Source organism: Chelonoidis abingdonii, chromosome 13 (genome assembly GCF_003597395.2).
Source record: "Chelonoidis abingdonii isolate Lonesome George chromosome 13, CheloAbing_2.0, whole genome shotgun sequence".
Classification (NCBI taxonomy): Eukaryota; Metazoa; Chordata; order Testudines; family Testudinidae; genus Chelonoidis; species Chelonoidis abingdonii.
The window spans coordinates 25753184-25759183 of record NC_133781.1 but is presented as its reverse complement, the minus strand read 5'-3'; the positions used below and the strand labels follow the sequence as shown (position 1 = coordinate 25759183).

The 6000-nt window shown below is 47.5% G+C and overlaps 1 protein-coding gene across 3 annotated transcripts in view; it reads left to right on the top strand.

Annotated features, from left to right (window-relative positions):
* Positions 1 to 352: 352 nt before the first annotated feature.
* PRKCA (protein kinase C alpha) overlaps positions 353 to 6000 on the top strand; it is a 305267-nt gene continuing 299619 nt past the window's right edge. Inside the window, exon 1 of one of the 3 annotated variants that reach the window (XM_032776324.2) lies at positions 353 to 394. The gene's annotated coding sequence lies outside the window, so the exon portion shown is untranslated. Of the gene's footprint in view, positions 395 to 862; positions 872 to 6000 lie in introns of those variants that run through there. The other 2 variants (XM_032776311.2, XM_075071879.1) reach the window with 2 other exon arrangements.

Below are 6000 nucleotides of genomic sequence, written 5' to 3'. Positions count from 1 at the left end.
GCCCTGCCCATCTACCGCCCCCCGTGCAACTCCCCTCCTGCAACTCTGCACCGACTTCATCTGGTGAGAGACCCCCACACTGCCCCCATCCTGCTCACTGCACCTTATACCGTCCCCGTCCCTCTACTGCCCCCCGTGCAACTCCCCTCCTGCAGTGAGACACCCTCACACTGCCCTATGCTGCCCCTGCCCCTTATGCCGCCCCCGTCCTGCTCCTGTCCCTCTTCCACCCCCCATGCAACTTCCCTCCTGCAGCCACTGCACCAATTTCATCTGGTGAGAGACTCCCATACCGGCCCTTATACTGCCCCGGTGCTGCCCTTTATACCGCCCCTGTCCCTCTACCGCCCCCCATGTAACTCCCCTCCTGCAGCCACTGCACCGACTTCATCTGGTGAGAGACCCCACAACACCCCCGTCCTGCTCCTGCCCCTTATACCACCCCCTGTACTACCCCTGTCCCTATACTGCCCCCTGGGTAGCTCCCCTCCTGCAGCCACTGCACTGACTTCATCTGGTGAGAGACCCCACAACACCCCCATCCTGCTCCTGCCCCTTATACCGCCCCCGTCCTGCCTCTGGCCCCCTACCGCTCCCTGAGCAACTCCCCTCCTGCAGCCGCTGCACCGACTGCATCTGGTGAGAGACCCCACAATGCCCCTGACCTGCTCCTGCCCCTTATACCACCCCCTGTAGTACCCCTGTCCCTATACTGCCCCCTGGGTAGCTCCCCTCCTGCAGCCACTGCACTGACTTCATCTGGTGAGAGACCTCACAGCCCCCCCGTCCTGCTCTTGCCCCTTATACTGCCCTGTCCCTCTACTGCCCCCCGTGTAACTCCCCTCCTGCAGCCCTACACCGACTTCATCTGGTAGGAGACTAGTGTCCTGCACTACTGCCTGTATACCGCCCCCATCCTGCTCCCTGTCCCTTATACCGCCACCTCGGCAACTCCCCCCTGCAGCCTTGCACTGATTTCATCTGGTGAGAGACCCCGTATACCACCCCCATACTGCTCCCTGCCCCGTATCCTGCCCCTATACCATCCCCCCGGGCAACTCCCTTCCTGCAGTCACTGCACCGACTTCTGGTGAGACTCCTGTCTTGCTCTACTGCCCGTAAACTACCACTCTCCTGCTCTTTGTGCTTATACTGCCCCCTGGGCATCTCCCCTCCTACAGCCCTGCACTGACTTCATCTGGTGAGAGACACTGTATGCCACCCCCACCCCCGTCCTGCCCCTGTCCCTATACTGCCCCCCTCTCCGGGCAACTTCCCTCCTTCAGCCCTGCACCAGCTTCACCTCGTGAGAGACCCCTGTACTACCACCTCCGTACTACTCCCTGCTGCTTACATCACCCTATACCACCCACAACCCCCCCCCGCAGCCCTGTACTGACTTCACCTGGTGAGAGACCTCTGTACTGCTCCTGTGCTGTCCCTGCCCCTATACTAACCCCATATTGCTCCCTGCCACTTACACTGCCTCATACCACCCCTCTTTCCTATACTGCCCATGTCCCCCCAGCCACCCACCCTTCTGCTGCTACTGCAGTGACTCCCTGTGTACTGCCTCTGTGTACATCCCCTCCTGCAACCATTGCACTGACTTCTTCTGGTGAGAGAGCCCCCTAGTGCGGCCCCTGCTCCCTATATCACAGCCCCCCCCCCCCAGTATCACCCAGTGCTCCCCTACACCTGCTAGAGCCCCCCCCCCATACTGCTCTCTTAGCTAGTTCTCTTCCTGCAGCCACTGCACTGACTTCATCTGGTGAGACTCCCTGCTACCTTGCCTGTAACGTCTGCATCGTGAACTACCCACTTCAGCCAGCCCACCTTATGCTGCCACTGCACCTCTGTAATTTGATGAGACCCCACTGTACTGCTTGTACCTTGCTATTGTCACACCTTGCTAGGGAGGATTTCCTCCATGCCATGTAGCTTCCCCTAAATCTGATCACTTTAGCTAGGCCACTTACTGAAGCCCTACTGCACCCATTTAATCTGAGTGACCTTCCCACTCGCCACCAATATTGCCTTCAACACGACATATCTATGTATTCACCCCTGTTGCCCAGCACACCTTCTGCAGCTAGTACAGTATGTTAACTTCTTTTGGCGACTTCCCTAGTAACTCGCCTATAGGAATGCATTTTGTGCACATCCTGCAGCCACTGGTGATTCTAACTGGGCAACCCCCTAGCTTGAACCCTGGGAACAACTCGACATCACCTCCCATTATACCCTCTGACCCGTGCCGTAATGCACACGCACGCCTGTTTTGCAGCCTTTGCAGTTCATTTTGTGAGTCTCTTAGGGAGACCTCCATGCACCCTGGGGACACCTGGGAAATGACACTTGGTCCCTTGGGCAAGAAAAAAACACTCCCTGCAGTCCTCAGCTATGCATCCAACCCATGTTCTGCAGCCGCAGGATCAGTTTAATCTGGGGATTATTGCTTGGACTGTCCTCCATCCCCTAAACATCTGTTTCCCTGTTGTGCTACTCGGAGCACACCTCATCTCCTCCTGACCACCGTACATACTTATCCCCCCTCCCCCAACCCAAGTTATGCTGTCGCTTCATTGATTTCATTTGCTGAGTCTCCCACACGTGCCCACTTTATGACTCCCTAGCATTCATACATCTAATCTCATCCCGCCTGGGTTCTACAGCCACTGATTTAATCTGGTAAGGGACCTCCCTGCTTCCCAGCATTTGCTCCACTCTCCAGTCATTCAGCAAAACTTTTGCAGCCTTTTCATTATCTTTGTGATAGTTGTTGTTCCTGTGTTCCCTATTGCTGCCTGTGGAGGGCAGGGAGACTTAGACAATATATTGCAGCTGATGCCTCTAGATTGGCAAGTATAGGAAAGAGGCTGCTGAGAGACAAAGAGAACAAAATAATCAAATTAGAGGTCTGCTTGGGCCTAATTTTAAAGACTGACGTGAATGCAACCTAGGCACAAACCTGACCTGAGTGTGTCGAGTCTTTTTTAGTTCCATCCTGGACCCGACACTTCGTACTTGGGGTTCAGTTGGGTAGTGGCTTCTCACTTCTTGTGCCTGTGAATCCTCTCGAGCTGTCTCCTGCCCATGAGTTCAGCACAGTAGCAGGTGTGTCCCCTGCCACTGCTGCCTTCCTGCGCTGTGTGCGCTATGGAGTGAGATGTGCTGTGACTCGTGAGTGCACTCTGCAGCATTCACAGCACAGTGAGGTGGTGGTTGGCAGGAGCGGGGCATGCAGCTGCTGCAGCAGCACCAACTTCACAGGCAGGAGGAGATGATCAGAGCCTACCTGACCAGACCTGGATCCAAGAGGATTGATTCTTTTCAGACCCAGCCTAATGGATTCAAACCTGACACTGGGAATTGGGTCCTTTTGGGTTCAGGGGAGGTTGCAAGGCTCTACAACAAACCGTTCAGAATCCGGAAGCAAAAACTGAATTGTTAGTCCCTATCATGCTCTTGGCCAGGTGGTGTACTCAGCTCCCTCATAACCTAGGTCAGACAGGGCAATTTCAGTGTGCGCTTGCATGCGGTTGGCTTAGCTGCATCGTATACACTCTGCTAAGCAGGGCAGCAATGAGTAGTGTGCAGACTGGTTGCTCATACCCTGTAGCCTGAGCTGGATGAGACAGTGAGAATGGTTGGGACACTTGTCTTATTTGTAAATTATATACATTCGTGTGCTTTCTTCTCTTTATGTTGCATACTGCAACTTGTGTGTGGAGAAGAGAGACGGAGGGGCTTCATCTTCAAATTTGAGGAGCACCCACCTTTCCCACTGATGTTAGCGAGAGTGGTGGGTGGTGATGAGCGCTGCTGAAAGTAAGGTCTGTTGTTCCTTGGGGCTTAGCAGTGTGAGAAGATTGTGAGGGGAATGCATGCAACTGGCTGTGTGCACACTGCACTTGGCTGGCTCCTTTAGCATGCACTGGACAGCATGACCCTTGGCCTACTGTACATTCTCAATTCTCTCTTTGTACTGCTTCCTTTAACTTGGATGCTGTGAAAGAGAGACTGATTGTGTTAGCAAACAGAATAAAATGTGAGAGAGGAGCATGCAACAAACTGTTGAAAATATATGGGGGGAGGAGTGGCTGAAATGGACATAGGCAGACTGTAGAAAAGGGAAAAAGAAGTTCTGGCTTCTCACACTATAACAATTTCAGGGAAATTGCAAAACCCTTCATTGTAAAAGTAGAAGAATTTAAAAACTGCTTTAAAATAAATCCAAAACGAGTGAGTCTTGGCAGGTGTGAAAGAATGCTGCAGGGTTATTGTCAGCATGTATTGGTACAGATAAATAATGCAGTTTTTAAAAACAATACCGTCATGATAAAAGGCACCTGATTACAGGATGTATTTGAAAGTGAAAGGATATCCTGTTGTTGACAGGTGGCAAGAGTAGTTGTATGCTGTGGTCTTTCCTTGCTAGTAAGTCTAGGAAGCTCTTAAATGTTCTTCAAAGACAGCATGCAGCAACTTCAGTACATTGTTTTTCATTATTGGTTTAAAGTCAGATGCACGCATGTCTTTGGTGCAAAAGCACCCAGTATTTCAAGTATGGCATCTTCAGAGGTCATTAAATGGACACCCAACTGTTGTATCCCCATAACAATTTCCAATTGAAGAGTCAAAATCAAGAATGTGACTATTGAACATTTGGAGGTGTGAGTAAACAACATGTAATATTTCAGTGGAATGAAGTTCCTCCCCAAATATGTGTGGGGTTTTTTTTGTTTTTTTTGTTCTCAATCAAACTTGATGATCTTAATATCGAATTAGGTAGCAGATTCTTATTTACGCTTGCCAAATTTGTTTAAAGGAAATTCTACCCAAGGTTTGCTTTATTTTGTGAAATTTTGGATAAGATAAAGATTCATTACAATATAGATTGCATGGAAGAGACTCGAATGTGGACTAGTGTCTTTCAGTACGAACCATGAAGAAAGGATGCATTCTCAGTTTAACTGGTCAAAGAACACTGTTGTCTTGAAATCTAGTCACCTAACAAAATAAACAAACAACCTAAAAGTAGTTTCAGGTTCTGTGTCCAGCCTTAGTCCTGTTGTCTGTTTTGGTGGTTTTATAATTATATTTTAGAAAAACAAAAACAGTTTTTCTCATGTTATAGAGTGAAAGACCCACGCAAACTAGGAAACAGTGAAAAGACACTATGCAAAGTATTGTCAAATATACTCAGAGTAAATAAACAAATACAGTTTTATAATCTGTCCAGTATCGTGATCTTATGTTTCACTTGTAATAACAGTAATAAAAACGTTTCAGATAAAACTAATTTTTTTTGCAAAGTTGAGTGTCCCTTTAATGTCAACTTCAATTTGAAGTAAATTTTTACTGAAGTTGCATGAGGTTTTTTAAATGATTTTTTCTCTAAATCGCAATAAATATTTGGATATGAGGAAGAGATGTTATTTAATCATAAATTTTGTAGCTAAACTTTATACTTATTTTTGCTAAAGGGAGCTATATTCAATATAATGGCTTTTGCTGGATATTTGTCAGATACAAAACATCCTCAGATGAGAGAATGTAGAGAGTGTGTGTAAATGAGTACCGAAAACAACTAAAAAGAACTCAATGTCAAAAAATGAGGTGGTGGTTTGTGTGAGATTTAATATATTATTAAACTCGGGGTACGATAGCTAATACCATGATAATGATAACAATGATAACTTATAAATAGAATTATTTTTAAAAGATTAGCAGTGTAATAGTTATTAAACCAGTGACTATTATTAATTTATTTTCTCTGTTAGCTGAATATTCTTTGTAAAAGCCCCAAAACAACCGCATCAAACCCTTTTCTGTTGTAGATAGTTAAATCTCAATATGCATACTAAAATTCATCTTAGAATCCAACTGTGGTTCTTTTTATAGCCCTCGAGCAGTTGGAGTATTTATAATATTGTAAGTATACACATGTCATGAAGTGAATTGTAACATTATGTAATATTCACAGATGACACTAAT